The 26,788-nt window shown below is 43.7% G+C and overlaps 2 protein-coding genes across 3 annotated transcripts in view; one reads left to right on the forward strand and one right to left on the reverse strand.

Annotated features, from left to right (window-relative positions):
* The window catches only part of LOC122935525 (oocyte zinc finger protein XlCOF7.1-like), a 46,948-nt gene extending 34,197 nt beyond the window's left edge, over nucleotides 1-12,751 (reverse strand). Inside the window, exons 1-2 of the mRNA XM_044291294.1 lie at nucleotides 12,643-12,751; nucleotides 11,457-11,542 (exon numbers count right to left, since the gene is read on the reverse strand). The gene's annotated coding sequence lies outside the window, so the exon portion shown is untranslated. The remainder of the gene's footprint in view (nucleotides 1-11,456; nucleotides 11,543-12,642) is intronic.
* A 180-nt stretch (nucleotides 12,752-12,931) lies between these two features.
* The window catches only part of LOC122934333 (zinc finger protein 605-like), a 47,914-nt gene continuing 34,057 nt past the window's right edge, over nucleotides 12,932-26,788 (forward strand). For both annotated transcript variants that reach the window (XM_044289726.1, XM_044289729.1), the window contains exon 1: nucleotides 12,932-13,050. The gene's annotated coding sequence lies outside the window, so the exon portion shown is untranslated. The remainder of the gene's footprint in view (nucleotides 13,051-26,788) is intronic.

The following is a 26,788-nucleotide window of genomic DNA, read 5'->3' on the forward strand; positions in this document are numbered from 1 at the left end:
ATCTGGCTGAATCTAAAATATACGATGAGATCCCTAAAATAGACGTGCAGGTGGCAAAAGTTAATAAGAAGACATCATTGCCCTTCGAAGACGCATCCCATGGAGAGAAAAGCGGACAGTCTGTTACGAAAATCATGGGAAGCGGCGATGTTTAACCTTATGTCACGGTAGGTAAGATAAGGGAAGGACACAGGACACGGCAAGGCAAACAAAACAACTGACTAGGCCCCAAATGCTAGGCAACAAAGGGGTCACCTCCTAGCAATCCCTAAAACACTTTCCCTAAGCTGCTATGCCCATGTGCATACCTCGATGGTAGATATGCACATGCCCACATACCTAAGACTATGATACATTGAACCAAACCCTCAGCTGTAGGGAAAAGGGAAAGAGACACCCAGCTCCTTCAACAACTAAAGGAGCTAGCGTCACCCTAGAGGCCTAGTCAAAACAGACACAGAAGGAACAAGGGAAAAGGACTTATCTGAAGATGTGTTGGAGCAGACGATCCACCAAACATCCAGCGCTCACAAGGCAGAACTATAGACCGCAAAAGCTATAGGGAGAGGGAGGAATAAATAGCCTCACCAATTACCTAAAGAGCAACACCTGGGAGGAGGTGCGATTCAGCTCAAACCCACAACAAAACAAACTGTCAGATCGAGTCACGTGCAGCAACTCTGACAGATCTCCTCAGAACACCCACAACGCAGGGAGTGACACCTTAAATCAAATATCGCCGCAACATCCGTTGCTAGATCTATGTTCATTTGGCTGACTGAACTTGAAAAACACATCAGGGATAAGACCCCTAGAGAGGAGATTCTAAACTCTATCCCCTTGCTGAAATCAGCCACGGCTTTCCTGGCGGATGCCTCTGCTGAGTCAGTAAGATTCTAAGCCAAAGACGTGGGCCTCTCCAACGCGGTTCGCAGAGCCCTTTGGATGAAGTCTTGGTCAGGAGACAAAACTTCAAAGATAAAGCTGTTCTCCATTCTTTTTTCTGGGGAATATGTTTTTGGGCCCATGCTAGATAATATCTTGGAGAATGCTTCAGACAAGAAAAAAGGTTTTCCTGAAGACAGACCGTATAGGAAAAAAATATCCCTTTCGTTCTTCCTCAGGCCAGGACAGATCATATAGAGGAAAGGGAAAATCAGGACGCTGGAGCTACACCAAAGGGGGCAGAGGAAGGGGTTTTCTCCTTAACCCCTAGAACAAACCCAGCGATGAACAATGACGCCATGGTAGGGGGTAGACTGAAGAATCTTCTTACATTTTGGGAACTGATCTCTCCGAACCCCTGGACCCGGGAGGTAGTAAAATCAGGTTACAGGATAGAATTTTATTCAGTCCCCCCAAACAAGTTAATTGTATCCAGCCTCAGGTCTCTAACTGCTCAAAACAAGATCTGTCAGGGAGTGCAAGACCTTTTAAAAATAGAAGTGGTAGTCAAAGTCCCGTTTCAAGAGCAAGGAAGAGGTTTTTACTCCAATCTATTCCTAGTAAAAAAGAAAGAGGGCTCGTTCCAAACCATAATAAATCTAAAATCCCAGAACAAATTCATATCTTACCGAAAATTCAGGATGGAGTCCTTGGGGTCCATAATATCCTTAATAGGAAAAGACGCCTTAATGTGCACGGTGGACCTAAAAGACGCCTATTACCATGTCCCAATTCATGACACTTCCAAAAAATCCCTGCAGTTCGCCATCAGAGACCACAGAGGGTTTATACATCATTATCAATTCACGGCTTTTCCATTTGGAATTTCCTCCGCACCTAGGATTTTCACCAAACTCGTAGTCGAGATGGTGGCATATTTGAGGAAAAGGGTACTAATCTTCGTCCCATACTTAGACAATTTTCTCTTAATTGGCGATTCAGTAGAACACCTATTGGCAGGTTTAGACACCTTCCTTTATTCTGATCAGATTGTAGGCCCCTCTTAAATCCAACTTGGAGAACACCTTGGCTCCAGCAATCTGATCAAAAAGATCGGAGATCAAAGGAAGGGGATACGGATCACGGACCGTATTACGGTTCAATTCCCGGAAATCCAAACATGGTCTCAGTGATCCATCCTTTTTCTTTACAAAGAATAAACTCACTGCCACCGGAGACTTAAATGGCCTAATATGACCTTTTGCCAAACTCTCAGCAATATACTTCCGCATGACCTCTCTTTCAGGTTGAGAAAGATTGTAAAGCCGAGACTTTGGCAACTTAGCCCCTGGGATGAGATTAACTGGACAATCATAGTCACGATGAGGGGGCAATTCCCGAGCCCCACCCTCCGAAAAGACATCCGCAAAATCTGAGAGATACTGAGGTAAAGCCGTAGTAGACACACCAGAGATAGATTTGCCAAGACAATTGTCCGAACAAAATTCACTCCAACCAATGATCTGTCTTGCTTGCCAATCTATAATTGGGTTATGTTTTGTCATAGGAGCGGGCAAGTCCTTCATGACAAAACAAGACATGATCTCAACATGTGAATCACCCACCCTTAACAGAAGAGCAATATGAGCGAGACTCCTTTGAGAAAGAGGGGAAGAATCTATTGCGAAAACCGGAATCTCCCTTTCTAAAGTGCAAGTACTTAGACCCAGATTTTGAAGAAAAAGAAAATCAATAAAGGTTTACCCCAGCACCACAGTCAATGAATACTTCAACAAAAAAATGTCTTCAGTCTAGCGCCACCATAGCTGGAAGGAGAAAACAAGTATTACAGGGAGCTTGCATACCCGCTTGCTCCACCACCCCATTTACACTACCAAGAGTCAGAGATGTTTTTTTTTTTTTTTTTTTTGTAAACCTCTTTGTGATTCTTTCTCATCAACATGCGGTTTAACAAAAGAACAAGCAAAAATAAAATGACCACTTTTTCCACAGTAATAACAGTTTATGCAACCTCCTAAAGTTCCTACTACCAGAACGGATAGATAGCTGACCCAACTGCATGGGTTCCACCCCTACCCCAGAGTTACATGTCATATCACCCTGGGGAGACGAAACCACTCACAGAAGGGATCCCTTGCGCGGAGGGAACCTTACACCTCTCTCTAATACGTCTATCTAACCGTACTGCCAAAGACATAGCATTCTCCAATGTATCCGGGTACTCATGAAAAGCTAGGGCATCTTTCAATCTCTCAGATAACCCCTGACAAAACTGACTACATAACGCAGGGTCATTCCACTCTCACTCGGTTGCCCATCTCCTAAACTCAACCCAGTAAGCCCAGGATTGCGCGTCCCATTTAAGCAGGGAAATGATTATCCCTACCCTCTGACTCTCATCACCAGACGAAGATGGACGCAGCCGAAAATACAACTTGCATGACTCTTTAAAGCGGATAAAGTAATCCACACCCCTGCAAATCTATCAGGGAGAGCTACTTTAGGCTCCCCATAAATTTGACTTCCTCCTATTGCACCTGATGCCAGAGCATTCTGACACCGTGTGACCAAATTATGCAGATCCGCAACCTCTAGGGATAATCCCTGCATGCGATCAACTAGCGCATCAATTGACTCCATCTCAAAACAGCTGAGAAATTGCAGTCAAAGTATTGGTGGGTTATAGTGTCACAGGATATAAACAAACAAAGTGTCTAGGCAAGAAGCTGGGGATAGAGGTCACCTCCTGACAAATCCCTACCAGCTCTCCCTGGAAGAAAACGTGTCCTCGTGCCTAGGCTGAAAATTCCCTAGAATCCCTAAGATGGTGAAAGGGGGAAAGAGGCAGCCTGCTCCCTCAGGACCTGGAGGGGGCAGGCGTCTCGCTAACAGCCTAGACAGACAACCACAAGAAAACAAAACCAACTTATCTTTACTGAGCAGGAACAGCAAATCCTTCCTTCCTTCCTCAGAAGCTATAACCCGCACAGGACACTGGGACTGGACGTAATTTAAACTCAAACTAACGACCCCACCCAGTGCACCTGAAAGGAGGCGGATATAGCTAAATTCCAAAACAAAAAGGCTACACACGTGCTGCTAACCTGGCAGACCTCCGCACATAGCCTGAGCAGGGCATGACACATTAGTGTACTGGGTCTGAAGCCCATATCCAGTCCCATCTGGAGAAAATCTAAAATCTTCGATACTTGGGGTAGAATTTATTGGTGAATCTTGTGCCAGCCAACTGCAGTATTTTCTCCAGATTTTCAGATAGATTGCAGGAGTAACTTTTTTCCTGCTGGATTTTAGTTTATTAATAAACCTTTTCTGTAAGATCTCGTGTTCAGGATCCATGCTGATAATTTGAACAGGCTGGGATCTTGGTGAAGGATAGGACCCTGTGATAGAATGTCCTTCTGGAGAGGTATTTTCCATGGCTCTTCCAGAGCTAATTCCTTTAGGACGGGGAACCAATTTCTCTTCGGCCAATAGGGAACCACCAGTATTACTGTTACAGGATCGGTTATTATTTTCTGCAGTACTCGAGGGATTAGGGCCCAGGGACTGAAAAGGCGTTGACTGCCCGTGGCTCTTCTCTGGGGTTTAGAGAACAAAAAACGCCCCACTTTCGCATTGTTTTTTTACGCAAATAGGTCTATTTGAGGGACTCACCATCTTTTGGAAATGCTCAGACAAATTTCTTGATTTAGGGACCACTCCCCTGGGTCTAAAGGGAGTCGGCGCCTATGTTTTCTGAACTAAGTCCAGCAAACCATATAACCCATTAAAAGTCATATACTTTAATTTCAATCCTTAAAATAAATGGATAAATAGACAATTAGGACAATAATAACTGAGGGTCCACTCAGATATATTACCACAATAAGCACCTCTAGACATACCAGGGGATAAAGGGAAAACTGTCACTGTTGTCTCTCCCTGGTCTGATGCTCAGCCTAGGGATGACCCCTAATGGTGGGGATTCCCTGTCCTCGAACCTGGGCTAATCTGAACCGCTCGCAACCCTAACACGGTGGTCCTAGAGGGTGGGGAGGTAATTTAATTGGTGCTTAGAAGTGGACAGATACAGAAAACAAAACACCACCACATATAACTACCATATTGATATAGGGCCTGTTGGTGAACTGTGTATACAACCCTAGTGCTGCTGTTACAGCCAACTAGGTACACAGTACATCCTCATCGAAATTAAAGTATATGACTTTTAATGGGTTATATGGTTTGCTGGACTTAGTTTTGTATTTACTAACCCTAAGAGACTTTTCCTACCTAACTGCTGGATTAGGTATGTTTTCTGAACCTTTCAGATAGATTGCTGTGACTGAAAGTACATTTCTTTCTGCCCAAAAGAATATTCTTTCCGCCAGACCCTTTAGGATTGTAGATCTTGTGCCCCTCTGGTGTTTTAGGTAGGCCACAGCTGTTACATTGTCGGAGAAAATTTTTAGATGTTTTCCTGACAATAGTTATTGGGAAACTTTTAGTGAGTCTCCCAGACAGCTCTCAACTCTCGGTAGTTTGATGATCTTTGTTTGATTTTGTTTGACCACCTGCCCTGGTAGTATGAGGAGGCTACCTTTGCTCCCCATCCCATACCGCTTGCATCTGTCATGATCTGGGCTTCTGAATTTCTCAACCAGGTTACGCCCCTCAACAGATTCTTCAGTTTAAATCAGATTTTACGGGGGGATGGTTATCTTTTTCTCTAGGGAAGACTGTTTTCTGTCCCACTTTCCTAATATCCAGGATTGCGTTATCCTGGTATGGGCCTGGCACCATGCCACTGCAGTGATGCACAAGGTCATCATTCCCAGAAGGCTCATGGCACTCCGATTTTGGGATTGGAAACTCTTTATCTTTCCCTTGAAGGATACCAACTATTCTTGTGGTAGAGATGACATCTGGGTAATAGAATTTAGCATCACCCCTAGGAATTTCATTTGAGTAGATGGTGCTAGACAAGAGTTTTTCCGATTTATTAACCATCCCAAATCTGTGAACTTGTGAATCAGGTAATCCATTTGACTGGATGTTTCTAGTTCTGAGTTGCCTATAATAAGCAAGTCGTCTAGGTATGGAAATATTTTTAATCCCTCTGTCCTAAAAGGGTAGATCATTTCCACCACCAATTTTGTGAACACCCTTGGGGCGGAAGATATCCCGAAGGGTAGAGCAGTGAACTGAAAATGATTTACCATACCTGCGTTGTCTATCAATGCAAATCTGAGGTATTTTTGAGAATGTTTGTGTATGGGGACGTGGTAATAGGTGTCCTTTAGATCTATGGACATCATGAAGGCTCCTTTCTTGATTAAAAGGGATAATAGAAGAGACAGACTCCATTTTGAATTTTCTGTAGGTAATGGCTTTGTATAACCCATTTTAGATTTATAATGGTACGGAAAGACCCATCTGGTTTTTGGACTAAAAAAAAAGGTTTGAATAATAACCTTTTCCCTTTTCGTTCGGGGACGTCTGTTACCACTTTTGATTCTATTAAATCTAAGACTCCCTGATAAATTTTTCCTAACACACTCTGGCTGTGTGAGGTTATCTGGAATTTCTTTGGAGGAGTTGAGGAGAATTCTATCCTGTATCCGTTTTCTATGATGTTCAAGGCCCATGGGTTCCGGGTCATGGATTTCCACTGGGATAGAAAACTTCTCAACCTTCCCCCAACCTTGGCGTCATTGTTTATGGGATTATTTATTTGGGGGATTAAGGAGAAAACCCCTGCCCTTCTCCCTTTTTTGATAGCTCCCCCTCCCCGATTTCCCTTTGTTGCTGTAGGATCTAGACTGAGGGTCAAAGGCACGAAAGGGCTTCTTTTTACTCTCTTCAGGGAACCCTTTCTTTTTATCAGCTGCTTTTTCGAGAATAGAGTCTAAGACCGGACCGAACACGTATTCTCTAGAAAAAGCAATAGAGTATAACTTAGCTTTAGATGTTCTATCCCCCCCCCCCCCTCAAGACTTCATCCACAATGCTCTTCTCGCTGAATTAGAGAGCCGCATCGGATTCAGCTGAGGCATCCGCCAAGAACGCTGTGGCTGACCTGAAAAGGGGAATAGAGTTTAGGATTTCCTCTCTAGGAGTCCTGTTTTTAATATGGTTTTCTAATTTGCTGATCCAAAAATACATGGATCTAGCCACTGATGTTGCCGCTATGTTTGTTTTTATTCCAAACATGGATGCTTACCAGGATTTTTTCAGTAGAGCATCAGCTTTCCTTTTCATTGGATCCTGTAGTTGAGAGGACTCCTAAAAAGGAAGGGAGGTCTTTTTGACAACTTTTGCTACCTGGACATCAATCTTTGGTGTTTTATTAAAGATCTTTACTTCAGCTTGATCAAACAACTGTTCCTAAACTCCCTAGAGACACCTAATCTCCTTTCTGGATCTGTCCACTCATCCAGAATCATCTCTTTAATATTTTCATTTACTGTGAACACTTTGGATTTCTTTGTTCTAAGTCCTCCAAGCATCTCATCCTGGACTGACCGGGGCTTTTGTATGTCCTCAATGCCCATGGTAATTCTTACAGCTCCCAATAATTCCTCCATATCCTCAGAAGAGAAAAAATATTTTTCTTCTATCTTCCGCAATTTCTCCCCCTGATAGAATATCAATGTCTAGAGGTGGAAGTCTCCTCGTTCATGTCCTCTGTGTCAGAGGAGGATGGAACAGACATCTCAGACCTTTTCGCAGGTGGAGCAGGAGGAAAGGATTTGAGGTAGGCCAGGGAGGATTTTATCTTGTTCTGGTTCATAGATTTAACTTCCATAAGGATCGATGGTTGCTCTTCCTTTACAAGCTCATTAATGCAAGATTGACAGAGCTTCTTGTTATGGTTTTCAGGAAGTCTCTTGGTACAAGTTGCACATCTAGAGACTTTGGATTTAATTCTGGGCTCTTTCACTTCCTATAAGAGGAGCAACCAGGTATTAGGAGACCATACACATTAAGCATCTCAGAGTGATACATATTCTCTCCAGAGGGGAACTCACGGTTGGAGTAGCCGAAGGGGGGGGTCTGTAGGATCCATCTGGCCTGCAGGGGCATCGGGAGCTGACAACACTCTGGAAGCAGTGGTGTCGTTTGAATCTGCTGCTTTTACAGCGGGTGCCGTCATCAGTGTGCGCATGTGGGTTCCAAGCTCCGCCCCCCCTGCAGGCCGAGAACAGAGCACAGCGCTGCGGCTTCGCGCTGATGTCGGCGTGCATTGTGTTCTGTAGTGCGCGGTCAGATTCCACAGAGAAAGGGAAGGAGGACCATGCGCATGTGGAGAGATAACAGGCCCCCGCTGTACAGGAACGAGATCTACTTCCAGAGTGTCCTCCTCTGCCCAGCTTTAGAATAAACCACAGGAGGGCAGAGGAAAAAAGGATAAAAAAAATCTTCAACTCTTACAGGAGGTCTCTCTGTGAGGTGCCCCAAGGGACAAGAAACACTGAGGGTGAGTGGGTGGTGGCCTTTAAACTGTGTTCCTGCCCCTACAGAGGTTAGGGGTCAATCTCATGGTTAAGCCGTCATGGTGGACGAAATGGAAAAATAGGTTTCCTATAGGGGATTCTAGACTCTCATCGTGACCTGGAGATCATTTTACCATCTTTTTGTAATAACCCTTCAAACAGCACAAAATCTGTTTTTCATTCCCTGGACGTCAGGCGTACAGTTTTTAATTATATCGAGGCTACCAAAGGTTTCAGAAAGTCCGATAGCCTTCTAGTTCAATTTTCAGGGAGAAACAAGGGACAAAAAATGTCTCTAAATCTTCTATAGCCAGGTGGATTAGGAACACTATTTCCCTTTGCTATGAGATTCAGGATCTCCCCTGTCCTGACAACTTGAAAGCTCATTCAACCCGGGCAATGTCCTCTTCTCAGGCCGAGAAAGCAGGAGCATCCTTGGAAGACATTTGCAGGGCTACTACATGGTCTAGTGTACATACATTCATAAAGCACTATAGACTAGATTTTTCCAAAACTTCAGACTTGTCATTTGGACGTAAAGTCCTTCAGGCAGTCGCCCCCACTTAATATATAATTTTGTATATCTCCTTGTGTGCCGTCGTGGTGATATGGAAATCCAGAATTAGACTTACCGGTAATTCAGTTTCCATGAGATCACCACGACGGCACATTATTCCCTCCCATTTTTGGTTTTTTTCAGAAGGACTTTCTGGTGGGTATGATGTAATACCTTCTCTAGGTTATATTTTCTTTTGTCTCACTATGTGTTAACCACTACCTTTTACTCTTTGTAATTTTGGAAACACTGGTGTTGGTGGTGGGTGGGAGGATTTAAACCTTTCTCTGTTCCTACCCCTACAGAGGTCAGGGGTCCATCTCCTTGTGTGCCGTGGTGGTGATCTCATGGAAACTGAATTACCAGTAAGACTAATTCCGGATTTTCTGGTCACCTAAATCATTCCACATGACTTTTACAATATTTGTTTTGAGCACCTTAATCTCTCCCAGCTATGGACAGGTGCCTGAGCAATAGGTTCTAGTACACTAGTTTCATGTAAAGGCGTGCCATTAGCTTGTCTGAATGTTCTGTGTACAGACTTCTGGATTTGACCCTTTGCTGCCTGACCCTTACCTGATCTCTGTTCTGACCACGAGTTGCCTGGACATCAAACCATTTTTAGGACTGCATATACTCTGACCTGACCTGTCCCTGCCTTTGGTTCTGCCCGATCCACACCAGTGTCTCTTGACCCCCATGGTTCAGCAGTCAGTTGTGCAGAGACTAATTAAAGAGGTAGTCAAAGGTGGCCAGCTGTAGTTCTATCATCTCCACCATTCTCATTATACAAGGATAACACATACAGTTGGGTCCATAAATATTGGGACATCGTCACAATTCTACCATTTTTGGCTCTATACACCACCACAATGGATTTGAAATGAACAAGATGTGCTTTAACTGCAGACTGTCCACTTTAATTTGAGGGTATTTATATCCAAAACAGGTGAACGGTGCAGGAATTACAACAGTTTGCATATGTGCCTCTTACTTGTTAAGGGACCAAAAGTAATGGGACAATTGGCTTCTCAGCTGTTTCATTGCCAGGTGTGTGTTATTCCCTCATTATCCCAATTACAATGAGCAGATAAAAGGTCCCGAGTTCATTTCAAGTGTGCAATTTGCATTTGGAATCTGTTGCTGTCAACTCTCAAGATAAGATCCAAAGAGCTGTCACTATCAGTGAAGCAAGCCATCATTAGGCTGAAAAAACAAACCCATCAGAGAGATAGAAAAAACATTAGGCGTGGCCAAAACAACTGTTTGGATCATTCTTAAAAGAAGGAACGCACCGGTGAGCTCAGCAACACCAAAAGACCCGGGAGACCACGGAATGTGGTGGATGACCGAATAATTATTTCCCTGGTGAAGAAAACACCCTTCACAACAGTTGGCCAGATCAAGAACACTTTCCAGGAGGTAGGTGTATGTGTGGCAAAGTCAACAATCAAGAGAAGACTTCACCAGAGTGAATACAGAGGGTTCACCACAAGATGTAAACTATTGGCGAGCCTCAAAAACAGAAAGGCCAGATTAGAGTTTGCCAAACGACATTTAAAAAAGCCTTCACAGTTCTGGAACAACATCCTATGGACAGATGAGACCAAGATCAACTTGTACCAGAGTGATGGGAAGAGAAGAGTATGGAGAAGGAAAGGAACTGCTCATGATCCTAAGCATACCACCTCATCAGTGAAGCATGGTGGTGGTAGTGTCATGGCGTGGGCATGTATAGCTGCCAATGGAACTGGTTCTCTTGTATTTATTGATGATGCGACTGCTGACAAAAGCAGCAGGATGAATTCTGAAGTGTTTCGGACAATATTATCTGCTCATATTCAGCCAAATGCTTCAGAACTCATTGGACGGCGCTTCACAGTGCAGATGGACAATGACCCAAAGCATACTGCAAAAGCAACCAAAGAGTTTTTTAAGGGAAAGAAGTGGAATGTTATGCAATGGCCAAGTCAATCACCTGAACTGAATCCGATTGAGCATTTCACTTGCTGAAGACAAAACTGAAGGGAAAATGCCCCAAGAACAAGCAGGAACTGAAGACAGTTGCAGTAGAGGCCTGGCAGAGCATCACCAGGGATGGAACCCAGCGTCTGGTGAGGTCTATGCATTCCAGACTTCAGGCTGTAATTGACTGCAAAGGATTTGCAACCAAGTATTAAAAAGTAAAAGTTTGATTTATGATTATTATTCTGTCCCATTACTTTTGGCCCCTTAACAAGTGGGAGGCACATATGCAAACTGTTGTAATTCCTACACCGTTCACCTGATTTTGATGTAAATACCCTCAAATTAAAGCTGACAGTCTGCAGGTAAAGCACATCTTGTTTGTTTCATTTCTAATCCATTGTGGTGGTGTATAGAGCCAAAAATGTTAGAATTGTGTCGATGTCCCAATATTTATGGACCTGACCGTATAATAAGACTGAACACAAAATCTGTACAGCCTTCTACAGATCATAGGGAACCTTTCAGGAGACCTTATCATCCAGTGGGACGTTTTGATGTTCTTCTGAACCATCCTGTAGAAGAGGACTGGGACATCTCTCCGGCGTTGTTCTCTCTTCTGTGGGAAAAACATACAGTGACTGAATTCATTCATTAAATACAAATAAAGAAACCAACTCCAGCTCAGTCCGTCACAGTATTTTCTTTCCGTGTCCGCTCTGGGGTTGTTTTGCGGACCGTATACAGAATCATTCATTTCAATGGGTCTGCAAAAAAATGGAAGTTACTCCGCGTGCATTCCGTTTCTGTATTTCCGTTCCGCAAAAAAAATAGAACATGTCCAATTATTGTCCACATTATGGACAAGGATAGGACTGTTCTATTAGGGGCCGGCTGTTCCGTTCCGCAAAATACGTCCTCCTTTTCCTGGACATGTCCTCTTTTTGGGAAAAAAAAAAGATTTTTAAATTTACTTAATTTACATTTTCATAAAAAGGAAAAAAAAAAGTCCTGCACAAAGTATTTTTTTATTTTTATTAAATAACGGATCTCAGACAGAAAGTTCTAAAACGGATGCAAAATGTGCGTAAGTGAGCATAAAAAATGCTCAAAATACAGGATCTGTTTTTTCCCCTTTATTTTTCTGTTCTTCAGACGGATCAAAAGAATGAAAACTGAAACGATGTGAACCCGGCATTAGCGGACAAGGAGGCCCCAGGGAGCGGTGAATATGCGCTTTACCTTCACCGCGCCCGGGACCTCTGACGCAGGAGTCGGCGCTGCCCGTGTCCTCAACGTACACAGTGCTGCAAACCATCCTGTCCCCAACCAAAATATGGTCACCGTACAGCAATAATACCGCCATACAGCACATAGATTACGGCTGCGGTATAAGTCACTGTACACCGTAGAGGCAATACTCCAGGAGGTCTGTGCTCGGAGAACCCCTTTATCCGCCTCCTGATGTGAATCGTGACCAGGCGGTAACTGTACATCAGTGGTGAAGCTGTACATCTGGTGGTGAAGGGGTTAATGACACTTACCTGCATCTCCACCTCTGTACACAGCGTTATTGCACATAGATTGTATGGGCTTCTATGGCCTAATGTTCTCCACAAAACCTCCCTGACTGTAAACCTGTCCCTAATCCTGACCCCCACAGGAGACCGCACAGAACACGGAGAGGACGCCCCGCAGCCCAGCACACAGGACACTTACCTAGAGAGCTATTTTTCACCACCACCTATCTCAGGTTCTCGCATCACGTGACCTACACCTCTCAGGAGCCCATACATTTGCGACCTCTAGTGGGGCTGAAAGACCTTTCATGATGTCACGATCACGTGATCCTGCGTGGGTGGAGTCAGTCTCCTGGCCGTTCAGCTGGAGGTGGTAAAGGACCTGTGATGACATCACGACCATGTGATCCTGTATGGGCGAGGTCAAGAAGATCACATGACCATGTTCTGCTGTGCTGGTTGGATAGTGACTAGAATAGCCTCGCTGCTGGTAGGGGGGTGCTGTCGCCGAAAGAGGTGGAGACCGGTGGTGTGAAGGGCAGGCTATACACCTAAAAACTCCAGTCTGCCTCCCCCATACATGTAGTGTGAAGAAGTGCAGGTGGAGGTATGTGTGTAGTTATTTCTGTCATTAACCCCTTCACTACCTGCTCTCTGTTCTTGAATTACCTTATATTCCTTATAAACACCAGGAAGCAGTTAAAGGGGTTCTCTGTAGGGATGAGCTGACTTGTGTTTCAGGTTTGGCGAGCAAGGTGTGGGTTATCTAAGAATTCCGTTATGGAGTCCGCCACAATGGACCAGTCTGTGGTAGCGGAATCCATATCGGAACTCTTAGATAACCCGAACCTTGCACGCCAAACTTGTACCACAAGTCAGCTCATCCCTAGCTCCGAGCACAGCCCTCCCGGGAGTATTACCTCTATGGTGTACAGTGACTTATACCGCAGCCGTGATCTATGTGCTATATGGCGGTATTATTTCTGTACGGTGTTATAGGCTTATATAAGGGGCCACGTGACCCTGAGGCTGGTCCTGCGGGGCATACTAAAAGGAATGGCAGAATGGAATGCCCATAGACTATAATGAAGCCAAACGGAATGCCCATAGAGTATAATGGGAAGCAAAGTATCAGATAATTTGTAGGCAAATCTGCAAAAAATATCAATTTATCCTTTACCACAGATCTTCCCCGTGTACAGTAACATCTTTTACAATTGAAATAACTTTGGATTTTTCCTGTTTTCTATGGAATGACAAGTGAATAGCACAATAGAATGCCTATAGAGTATAATGGGAAGAAAGATGGGCCTTGGAGACGAGAACCATATGACACAGCAAATAAATCTTTAGCAGGCATACTATCACAACACAGTAGCATTGATCTATATTGAGATTGGGTGGGATTATTATTATTTTCTAGAGTGAATGACACTATGAAATGCCCTGTCACAGAAAGTACGGGGAAGGAAAGACAACCAAAGGGAACTAAACTAAACAACAACAGACTAGGCCCCAAACCTAGGGAATGAAGAGGTCACCTCCTAGCAATCCCCGATACTCTCCCTAAGCTGCTAACAACATGTGCAAATCTCAATGGTAGAAATACACATGCACGGGAACCTAAGACTGCTGACACACTGCACCAAACCCTCAGCTTAGGGAATAGGGAAAGAGGCAACCGACTCCTTCCAAACTGAAGGAGCTAGTGTCTTCCTAAGGCCTAGTCAGGACAGACACACCAAGAAAAGGGAAAGGACTTAGCTTGAGATATAACTGGAACAGGAGAACCACCACACAAGCAGAGCACTCCACAGAAGAACTATCAGCTGCAGGGAAACAAGTGAGAGACGGAACATATAAAGAGCCACCTGACTGATAATGAGCAGCATCTGCGAAGGGGTGGAAACCTGTCAGCAACAATGAAAACAAGAGAGATCTGCCAGATCGACTCCTGAGTCTTCTGTCTATCTGAACTTCTAAGATCTACCATGTAGGCATAATTACTTGACACTTAAAATAACTTTTAATCAGATGTGCTGTTCAACACAGTAGCACGTTTTAGAATTCAGATGTACAGGGTTTATCATTGTTTTCTTTTGGAAAGGCAAACCTGGTGACACGATGGAATGCCCAGAGTATAAGGGAAAGCAAAAAATAAAAAATGAGCTAATTTCCAGGCAAATGTGTGTGGCGTAGAACATTTGCATTGTTTTCTTCTAGGGAATAACATGAGTTATTACGGAAGTATTTGGGAGAGAAGGAAAGGGTCCTTGGGAGGAGCAGCAGCAGGACCCTTTATTCTGAGCACTGGTGGCATAGGTAATACGTTGGGAGCTTTGACGCTATTTGCAGCGGGCAAGATGCACGATACCATTGGCGACATATGGAACATTAAACCTTTCAGTCGGTGGGGATGAATGACCCAGGGCAGGTATTCTGCCCACAGGTCGAACATCTTCTGCTGTCCCTATCTAGAAGAGATGAAACGTAGGTAGAAAGTGGCTTCTCGATGATAGCGGTTTTCATGTTTCAATCGTTTGACCGTCCGTGATCCTTACCCCCTTCCTTTGATTCCGGATTTGTTTAGTCAGATTGTCGGTGCCAAGGTGTTCTCTAAATTGGATCTGAGGGGGGCATATAATCTGGTAAGGATTAAGGAGAGGGATGAGTGGAAGACCCCATTTAATACCCTGAGGATCATTTTGAAAACCTGGTCATGCCCTTTGGGTTAACCAATGCTCCTGCGGTTTTTCAACACTTTGTCAATGACATCTTTCATCATCTGGTGGGGACGTTTGTCGTCGCATGGGAGACTCATCAGGATTATGTGAGACAGGTGTTACAGATCCAAAGAGAGAATAAGTTGTATGCTAAGATGGAAAAGTGCGTATTTGCTGTACAGGAAGTGCAATTTCTGGGTTTTCTGCTCTCATCCTCAGGTTTTCATATGGATCCTGAGAAGGTTCGTGCCGTGTTGGACTGGGATCGACCTGAACATCTGAAAGTGCTTATGCGGTTTTGGGGATTTACTACTACTACTGCCGTAAATTTATCTTGAACTATTCGTTGGTGGTTGAACCTTTAACATACATGACTAGCAAGGGTGCTAATATTTCTATCTGGTCTGATGCGGCATTATAGGCCTTTTCTGCTGTGAAATAATGTTTTACTTCGGCCCCTATTCTGGTGCAACCGGACGTGTCTCAGACATGTTAAGGTTGACGCGTCCGAGGTAGGGGTAGGAGCAATCTTGTTGCAGTGTCTTTCATCCAGTAAATGGCCCCCATGTGCATTACTGCTGAAAGGAATTATTATGTGGGGAATAGGGAATTGCTGGCCATTAAGTTGGCATTCGAGGAATGGTGGCATTGGTTGGAAGGAGCAATTCATCCTATTACGGTTATTACGGATCACAAGAATCTGGCCTTCCTGGAGTCGGATAAGCGACTGAACCCAAGGCAGGCCAGATGGTTATTGTTTTTCACCAGATTTAACTTCATCGTCACTTACTGCCCTGAGGTTAAGAACGTCAAGGCGGATGCTTTGTTGTGTAGCTTCCCTGGGGAAGGGGGGGTGAGTCTAATGACCCTAGTCCCATTTTTATCTTAAGGGGTAGTCATATCCGCTCTTTATCCTGATCTCGAGGCCAGGGTGTTGGAGGCACAGGAGGATGCTCCGGACTCTTGTCCTCTGGGGAAATTGTTTGTTCCCTCCGAATTACATCCCAAAGTGTTTGAGGAACATCACTGTACGGTGCTTTCTGGGCACCCTGGGAGCAGATCGACTGTCAATCTCATCTCTCGCAGATTCTGGTGGCCGGGGTTGCGCAAGTGTGTTGAGGACTATGTGTCAGCCTGTGCTACCTGTGCACGTGCTAAGGTGACACATACTCGGCCTTCCGGATCTCTGCTTCCATTGACCATCCCGTCCAGACCGTGGACCCATTTGTCCATGGATTTTATAACGGATTTACAAAATTCTTCAGGAAAAAACGTGATTCTGGTGGTTGTCAATCGTTTTAGTAAAATGGCACACTTTATTGCATTACCTAGTCTACCCAATGCTAAAACTGTTGCACAGGTGTTTGTCGACAACCTCGTGAAACTACATGGCATTCCCTCTGATGTGGTATCCGATAAAGGGACTCACTTTGTTTCCAGATTCTGGAAAGTGTTCTGTACTCGTCTGGGTGTACAATTGTCCTTCTCTATGGCTTTTCATCCTCAGTCGAACGGACAGACAGAGCACACTAATCAGAATCTGGAGACTTACTTGAGATGTTTTGTTTCAGAGAATCAGGAAGAGTGGTCTTCATTTTTGTCATTGGCTGAGTTTGCTATAAATAACCGTAGACGGGAATCCACTGATAGGTGGCCGTTTTTTGGGGCATATGGGAAGTTGGGCCCAAGAATTATTGGTCCATATAAGATCACTGCCATTGTTAACCCTGTAGCCTTCCGTCTTGAACTTCCTCAGGCATTGAAAATCCATAACGTTTTTCATAAATCTTTAGTAAAGAAATGTGTCGAGCCTGTTGAGCCGTCCTCCTTACCTCCGGCTCCTGTCATGGTGGACAGCAATTTAGAATTTCAGATCAGCAGGATTGTGGACTCCTGAGTTCTCCGGAGATCCCTCCAGTATCTCGTTCATTGGAGAGGTTACGGACCAGAGGAGAAGATGTGGGTTCCAGCGACCGATGTTAATGCTAGTCGTCTGGTGAGAGCATTCCACAGAGCTCATCCTGATAGGGTCGGTCCTGGGTGCCCGGAGGTTACCTGTGACAGGTCTTAGAAGGTCTGAAAGATTATCTGCACATTAGTGATCTGACAGTCTCTTTTGGTTTCACTTTGTCTGTGTGTTGCTGGTATGTCCACACCGCCTGTTCAGGTGTGGATCATGTGACTTTTACCTATCCCTATGTAGCCTGACTTTACCCAGACTTTCTCCCCTACTACATCTGTGACATATTTTGAGTAGCAGAACAGACGGTTGCTATATGGAATACTGCAACCCCCTGAGCTTAAAGGTCATTCTCAAGTGCAGCTGTCTGTAATCGAGGATGGAGAAAGAGTTCACTATCCTGAACTATCTGCTTACGGGTCTCATCACCGGAGAAGCGGATTCCGAGTTGTATGTCACACCCTTGCTTTTTCTTCATTGAAAGAAACTCAACATTTATTAAGAGTGTATAAAACTAAAGTGTTTAACAAACAACAAATGAATGCCCAATATATTAAAAATATATATTTTATTTCATAATAATAAACAATTCATGATTATTGGGGCATTTAAGATAACAAAAAAAGGTTTGAAGAATCAGCAGAAAACCCTGGATGCCGCAGTCCCCCGGCCTGTGTCTCTGTAACCCACCAAGAGATGGAACACATGTCAGGTGTGTAAATGTTATGCGGTATGGTGATTCACAGAAGGGTGGTGTAAAATACAAACCACTAGAAAATAATGACTGTGATAATCACCCTAGTGCATAGCCACTGGATAAGTCTCAAGCACTGGATCCTAATGCTACACAAATGGAAACATGGACAGAAAATAGTATTCATATGGGATTCTCAGAATAAATGAGGCCCCATACACCAGACCTTCAAATGAAGGCTGTGAGCAAAACTCATCCGTGGATATCTGGTGGAAAATCACAACATACCATGAGACATGATGGAGGGCAGAAACAGCAGGCACAGGACAGGCAAAAAACCTTGACGCGCGTTTCGCCTCAGCTTAGTCAGGAGGTAAGTGTAAGTGTGGCCATAGGCTCCTATTTATATCCCCCATGTGGCTTCAGGGCATAACTTGAGTACAGCAGCTGATACTTACTATCGAGCGCTCCTGCCTGATGATGCACGCCGAGTCAAACATGGCGACGCCTCATTCATGTTTGACTCGGCGTGCATCATCAGGCAGGAGCGCTCGATAGTAAGTATCAGCTGCTGTACTCAAGTTATGCCCTGAAGCCACATGGGGGATATAAATAGGAGCCTATGGCCACACTTACACTTACCTCCTGACGAAGCTGAGGCGAAACGCGCGTCAAGGTTTTTTGCCTGTCCTGTGCCTGCTGTTCCTGCCCTCCATCATTGTGTCATATGTGGAATCACCTCAATTCCAGCAAAACCCAGGCATTTTTTATTACCCCTGTGCTTTTGCCATACATGGTCTATAAGACGGGGGCAAATATTCGTTCCAAGGATCTAACAAGCCCATGAGTGTGGACCGTTCTGGAAACTTAAAGCAGGTGCAAAATTTCTCCTACCAGGAAAAAAAGAAACAAATAATCTGCAATGATGAAATATTTAGCCTCCTTGAACTGGCAGTCCACCTTGCAGAGTACATAAAAAAAATACAAAAAATTTGTCCAGATCTTCTGGAAACGTTTGGCCACCAGGAGATTAAGTTGAGCTAGGAAGCTTATTTAGATATCAAATCAATATGTTTATTTGCTGCAGCTTTTATCCTATGATACCACATTTAATGTTGGCAACTTTTATCTGTCTACAATTGTGATGAGAAATGTCACATTAATTGGTAACCCGATTTTTCCTGTGGCTTTTCTTCTTCTTGAGAGAAAATTTAAAGCATGCCATAGTGAATTTTTGTGTGACCTTCTGATCTGTTTGGATGGGAACAGGGTCCTGGACAGCACTGGTGCCTTTCTGTTGTAATTTTTAGTACCAAGGAAGTAATATTTTTGGATTCCATGAAAGAAAAAGAACAGAGGAACATGCTGACATTGCTTTATCTATTGATGCTGCATGTTACCAGTTAGCAAACGTATCTTTTTCCAAAGAGGAATGGAGAGTATACCTTTGTGAAGATGCGGTCCAACAAAACAATAATTTTGACTATGGTGTCTACACTGTATTGAACACTTATTCAAATTTTTCTGGACATCAGTATCATAATGTTAGGCAACACGTTCGAAAATGGATTGCATTAAATATAGCAGAACATAAGAAGTGCAACAGCAAAAGGCTGAAGACTAAAAAACTCACCAAAGGTTTGCATATTAAAAAACACAAAGCACTTCTACAAATGAACATGAAAACTGCTGTCATCAAGAATCCACTTTTTACCTACGTTTTATCTCTTCTAGATAGGGACAGCAGCAGATGGTCGACGTGTGGGCAGAATACCTACCCTGGGTCATTCACTCCCACCGACTGCATGGTTTTATGTTGCAAATGTTGCCAATGGTTATCATGCATCTTGCCTGCTGCAAATAGCGTCAAAGCTCCCAACGTATTACCTATGCCACCAGTGCTCAGAATAAAGGGTCCTGCTGCTGCTCCTCCCAAGGACACTTTCCTTCTCTCCCAACTACTTCTCATATTATTCCCTAGAAGAAAACAATGCTGTCAGACAATTTCAATCTTAGCTCTTGACTCTGCACTTGGGGAACATCTGTAAATAAAAGGTTAATTTTCTACGCCACACACATTTGCCTGAAAATGAGCTCATTTTTTAATATTTTCTGCTTTCCCTTATACTCAATGGCCATTCCATCGTGTCACTAGGTTTGCCTTTCCAAAAGAAAACAATGATAAACCCTGTACATCTGAATTCTAAACTGTGCTACTGTGTTGAACAGCTCATCTGCTTAAAAGTTATTTTAAGTGTCAAGTAATTATGCCTACATGGTAAATCTATTATACCATTATAGACTATGGGCATGTCACCGCCGGCCCTGGGAGAGATCTTAGAATTTCAGATAGACGGAAGACTCAGGAGTCTATCTGACAGATCTCTCTTGTTTTCATTGTTGCTGACAGGTACCCCTTCGCAGATGCTGCTCATTATCAGTCAGGTGGCTCTTTATATGTTCCGCCTCTCACTTGTTTCCCTGCGGCTGATAGTTCCTCTGTGGAGTGCTCTGCTTGTGTGGTGGTTCTCCTGTTCCAGTTACATCTTTTCTTGGTGTGTCTGTCCTGGCTAGGCATCAGGAAGACACTAGCTCCTTCAGTTTGGAAGGAGCCGGTTCCCTCTTTCCCTGTTCCCTAAGCTGAGGGTTTGGTGCAGTGTTTCAGCAGTCTCAGGTTTCTGTGCATGTGCATTTCTACCATTTGAGATTTGCGCATGTCGTTAGCGCTTAGGGAGAGTATCAGGGATTGCTAGGAGGTGACCTCTTCAGTCCCTAGGTTTTGGGGCCTAGTCTGTTTAGTTGTGGTTCCCTTTGGTTGTCTTTCCTTCCCCATACTTCCTGTGACATTATCAGCTGCCGAATACCGTTACTATTTCCCCTGCTCTGTGTTGTCCTGTCTCTGCACTGGTGGATCGCATGCAGGGGTTGTCGCTGGAGGTAGCAGACCTCCATGAATCTGTTGCAAGGTGTCAGGCGTCTGTCTCCGCCAGTGGGGTCCAGACCTGCTCTGAACCTAAGATCGCCCTCCTGGACCGATTTTTGCCGGAGGAAGTGACAACTTTGTTCGGTTCAGGGAGTCTTGCAAACTTTATTTTTACTTACGCCCTCACTCCTCTGGTGACGAGAGTCAAAAGGTGGGGATCGTTATTTCTTTATAGAAAGGTGACGCTCAATCCTGGGCCTTTTCTTTGCCGACCGGATCCCAATCCCTCCGGTTGGTGGATAATTTTTTCAGAGCCTTGGAACTTATTTATGATGACCCAGACTGAGTTTCTCTGGCTGAATCTATGTTGCGCGGCTTGCAACAGGGAAATCGATCTGCTGAGTCCTATTTCTCTGAATTAAGGAGGTGGGCAACTGATTCTGAGTGGAATGACCCTGCTCTCCGGAGTCGGTTCTGTCAGGGGCTATCTGAGAGACAAAAAGATGCCCTAGCACTGCATGAAAATCCTGTTTCATTAGAAGCTGCCCTGTCTCTTGCGGTATGAATTGATAGACATCTGAGGGAAAGGTGCAAGACTCCGTTCTCTCGGGACTTATTACCCGAAGGGAGGTCGGTTCCCTCTGACACTTGGAGTACTGAGACACCTGAGCCCATGTTTGGAGATTGACCTATGCAATTGGGACGGGTCTCTCCAGACCCTGGTGATAAAAACTTCAAAAAGCTTAATTTGGTGTAAAAAAAAAAAAGGGCCAGAATCGGGCTGGACACCTTGCAGAGAGGGAAGGATGGAGGTGGGTTAGCCATTCCTAATCTGTGGCTGTATTTCATTTCCTCACAGTTGCAGCAGCTGAGGGGTTGGGGGAGGACTCCGGGTGACAACGCATCTGTGTGGCTGATGGCACATATCATAGAAAGTGAATTGCCGGCTGTCCTATTGGAACATAGTGGTCTCTCTGACAAGGTGGTGAAGCATCCTACTCTAAACCTGATACACAGGGTTTGGCATAAATGTCGTGCTCTATTATCTTTACGGGGTTTCACACAGGTCACCCCTCTATGCAAAAATCATCAGCTGCCAGAGATATTCAGTTTAGAAGGATTTTCGTATTCCTATACTAGTTGCAAAAGGATGGGGTATTTAAATCAACTCAGAAAAGAGTTTGACCTTCCTCGCTCTGCCTTCTATACATTTTTGCAGTTGAGGCATGCGTTCCAGGCTCAAGCTAAGTCTATGACGTTTTCATGTACTAAAATACCATTATTTCAACGGATTCTTACAAGTGACTCCTCGAGTGGATTAATTTCTTCCATATATAGGAACTTATTTGTGAAATCTGTGAAACAGGATTCCCAAGGGGTAAAATACAAATGGGAGGGAGAGGTGGGTCCTATTTCGGAGGATCAATGGAAGGCAGTGTTCCAACTGACACCTTAGTTATCGGTATGTGAGGGTCAACGATGACGGGTCGTCCTCTCTGCTCTATTGAGGAAACTGATGCGTTATTAAAGACTATCAGAGCGACCTTAAATATAGAAGATTCTAAGAAAGCTAAGTCAGTCCAAGATCTTATGTTTAAAGGATTGGGGGAAATGAGTATTCCCTCTCCATTCTAATATAACAAAACTTATAAAAAGAGTGGGCGGGGCTGGAGAAAAAAAAAACCAGGGGTTTCCAGAATCTTCAAGAGAGCGTATTCTTTCTCAAAGGAAGATACCACCCACTGGGATAAATGCCCTAAGGTGGACACACCCGTGGCAAAAATAACAAAAAAAACGGCACTCCCCTTTTGAGGATGGGATAGTTGATACTAGTCGTGACGTCACTGGGCCTTTGGTAAACAGTGAGAAGGCCACCTTCTCAAACAACTGATCAGCGGGGGTCCCGAGTGTCGGACCCCTGCCGGTCAGATGCTGATAATCTATCCAGAGGATAGATCATCAGTTTAAACAAACTACAGAACCCCTTTAAGCAGATGAAATATGAAGCTAGGGCTCTATCGGATCAGTACCGCTCTCCCTTTAGGTTTCCATGGTGGACAATAAAGCAAGGGAAAACCCCGTTTTAGGCTAAATCCCCATTAGATCTCCTTAATTGACAATCATGACAGTATGGAGCAGGATTTGGCCCGATTTTGGGATATTAACTATAATTCAGTAAGTATTCAACTACAAACCGGATTCCCAAAAAGTTGGGACACTATACAAATCGTGAATAAAAACTGAATGCAATGATGTGGAGGTGCCAACTTCTAATATTTTATTCAGAATAGAACATAAATCACGGAACAAAAGTTTAAACTGAGAAAATGTACCATTTTAAGGGAAAAATATGTTGAATCAGAATTTCATGGTGTCAACAAATCCCCAAAAAGTTGGGACAAGGCCATTTTCACCGCTGTGTGGCATCTCCCCTTCTTCTTACAACACTCAACAGACGTCTGGGGACCGAGGAGACCAGTTTCTCAAGTTTAGAAATAGGAATGCTCTCCCATTCTTGTCTAATACAGGCCTCTAACTGTTCAATCATCTTGGGCCTTCTTTGTTGCACCTTCCTCTTTATGATGCGCCAAATGTTCTCTATAGGTGAAAGATCTGGACTGCAGACTGGCCATTTCAGTACCCGGATCCTTCTCCTACGCAGCCATGATGTTGTGATTGATACAGAATGTGGTCTGGCATTATCTTGTTGAAAATGCAGGGTCTTCCCTGAAAGAGATGACGTCTGGATGGGAGCATATGTTGTTCTAGAACCTGAATATATTTTTCTGCATTGATGGTGCCTTTCCAGACATGCAAGCTGCCCATGCCACACGCACTCATGCAACCCCATACCATCAGAGATGCAGGCTTCTGAACTGAGCGTTGATAACAACTTGGGTTGTCCTTGTCCTCTTTGGTCCGGATGACATGGCGTCCCAGATTTCCAAAAAGAACTTTGAATCGTGGCTCGTCTGACCACAGAACAGTCTTCCATTTTGCAACACTCCATTTTAAATGATCCCTGGCCCAGTGAAAACGTCTGAGCTTGTGGATCTTGCTTAGAAATGGCTTCTTCTTTGCACTGTAGAGTTTCAGCTGGCAATGGCGGATGGCATGGTGGATTGTGTTCACTGACAATGGTTTCTGGAAGTATTCCTGAGCCCATTCTGTGATTTCCTTTACAGTAGCATTCCTGTTTGTGGTGCAGTGTCGTTTAAGGGCCCGGAGATCACGGTTATCCAGTATGGTTTTATGGCCTTGACCCTTACGCACAGAGATTGCTCCAGATTCTCGGATGATTTTATGCACAGTTGATGATGATAGATGCAAAGTCTTTGCAATTTTTCGCTGGGTAACACCTTTCCTTTCTGATATTGCTCCACTATCTTTCTGCGCAACATTGTGGGAATTGGTGATCCTCTACCCATCTTGGCTTCTGAGAGACACTGCCACTCTGAGAAGCTCTTTTTATACCCAATCATGTTGCCAATTGACCTAATTAGTGTTAATTGGTCTTCCAGCTCTTCGTTATGCTCAAATTTACTTTTTCCAGCCTCTTATTGCTACTTGTCCTAACTTTTTTGGGATTTGTTGACACCGTGAAAATTTGAATCAACGTATTTTTCCTTTAAAATGATACATTTACTCGGATTAAACGTTTGATCTGTCATCTACGTTCTATTGCAAATAAAATATTGACATTTGCCATCTCCACATCATTGCATTCAGTTTTTATTCACAATTTGTTTAGTGTCCCAACTTTATTGGAATCCAGTTTGTAGTATGGGACGCATTTAAGACCTATATGAGGGGGATATTTGTAAGTAATATCTCTAACTTAAAGAGGTTGTCCGGGTTCAGAGCTGAACCCGGAATACCCATAATTTCACCCATGCAGCCCCCTTGATTTTGGCATCAGAGCATCTCATGCTCTAATGCACTCCCTTGCCCTGCTCTAGATCGCAAAAAGGAAAGAGCTCTTTTGTTTACAATAACACACTGCCGAGCGGAAGCTTTCGCCCGGCAGTGTGTTCGGTGACGTCACCGGCTCTGATGGGCATGCTTGGGCAGCACTAAAGCCCGCCCATCAGTGCCGGTGACATCACCGGCCTTGCTGGCAGCCCCATGGAGAGCCCGGTATGTCACCGGATCTCCAGAAAATGCCTTGATGCATGAACTGCTCCGATGCTCAAATCAGGGGGGGCTGCCTGGGTGAAAATGGAGGTATGTCCGGGTTCATTTAAGAAAATGATATGGTATAAAAGAGAGGGATCTTAAGGAAGCAGTGGCAGCCGCCTCGATTGAATTCTCCAGAAATAAAACAGTAGAAAATAGAGAAAGTATGGAGAAGCTAAGTCAGAAATACTCTAATTTTCTTTTGGAGAAGGTCCGGCAAAGGCTCTTTTTTTCAATATTTTGTTGAATCAGGATGTCCACAGGAAAACTACTAGCCAAGGTGATTTCAAATCGGGAGAAAAAGAAATATTAAGCATTCGGGGACCTGAGGGAGTAGTCGAAGATCAGTAGTATATAAAACAAATTTTTGTTAGGCAAATTTTTGTTAAACTCCATTGACTTACCTGTTCTTACAGATGGTCAAAGTCAATACCTTAATCTTGACTTTTCCCCTCGGGAGTTAGAGGCAGCTTTAAAAGTCGGTTCGGGTAATTCTTCCCCTGGCCTAGATGGCTTCCCATACAAATTTTACCACAAATACAGTGGGGTCCTTTTTCAATGGCTACTAAAGGTGTTTAATTAGTGAGTGAAGGACGGCACCCTTCCTGATTCAATGTTAGAAGTAGTGATAGTATTAATACCCAAAAAAGCCAAAGATCCCCTGAATACGGAGTCTTATAGGCCGATTTCCATATTAAACACCGACGTGAAGCTTTTTTCAAGGATTTTGGCCACGAGATTAGCTAAGGTTATTACATCAATTATTCATCCTGATCAGAATGTCTTTATTCCAAATAAAGGTACACATTATAATCTTCGTGTGTATGCAAATTTACAGTCCACTGGGGACTCCATCCTGTCTCTTGATGCCTCTAAGGCTTTTGAAAGGGTGGAGTGGAGATTCCTCTGGAGGGAAATGGGATTTCGGGCCAGATTTATAAATATGATTAAGCTTCTATATAAGTCCCCCAGAGCAAGTCTGAATAGTAATGGGAGTTTGACAGAGAGTTTCTCCTTGATTAGAGGCATCTGTTAAGGGTGTCCTCTTTCCCCATTACTTTTTGACATCTATATTGAGCCCTTGGCAGTAATCGTGAGGCAGAACTCTACAATTGAAGGATTTGGGACATTAGGAATAGATGATAGAATTTCTCTATATGCTGATGACATTTTTATTTTTTATTAAAAAAAATACCAATTTAATGCTCCCAAGAATTATTCAGTTAGTTAATTCTTTCGGGGAAGTATCGGGTTTAGATAGCAATTGGTCAAAAAACACTCTTATGCTTATAGACAGATTTGAACTTTCCAGCGAGTGGCCCTTTAATATGTTGAAGATCTGAGTCCTTTGAGTATTTGGGTAGTATAATTTCCACTAAGACTAAAAATGTTTGGCATTTGAATTTAAATCCATTGATAATCAAATTGAGAATTAAAGTTGCAATATGGCTCAAACTTTCTCTATCTAGAGCCGATAGAACTTCCTTGACTAAGATGGTGATTTTACCTCAGTTCCTCTGTTCTCAGGAACTCTCCAATATGGATTGACGATACATTTTTTAAGTTACTCAATAGAATCATCATTGACCTACTTTGCGGAAGAAAGCGAGTAAGACTTAAACTGCAACATCTATAAAAGCCGATAGAAAAAGGAGGGGTGAACCTTCCTTACTTTAAGGGTTATTTTATATCTGCACAATTATGGCTTTTTTTGTCATTGGAAGAAAAGTCCTTTTATGTAGGTCATTGGTGAGTAGATCGGGCTACGACAATATGTTTATCTTGAATCAGGGCAGTTATCTAGTAAGCATCAGGATTATGTTCAAACAAGGAAACTTTTTAGTAACTGGCGCACTGCTAGAGGATGGT

This window comes from Bufo gargarizans, chromosome 4 (genome assembly GCF_014858855.1).
Source record: "Bufo gargarizans isolate SCDJY-AF-19 chromosome 4, ASM1485885v1, whole genome shotgun sequence".
NCBI lineage: Eukaryota > Metazoa > Chordata > Amphibia > Anura > Bufonidae > Bufo > Bufo gargarizans.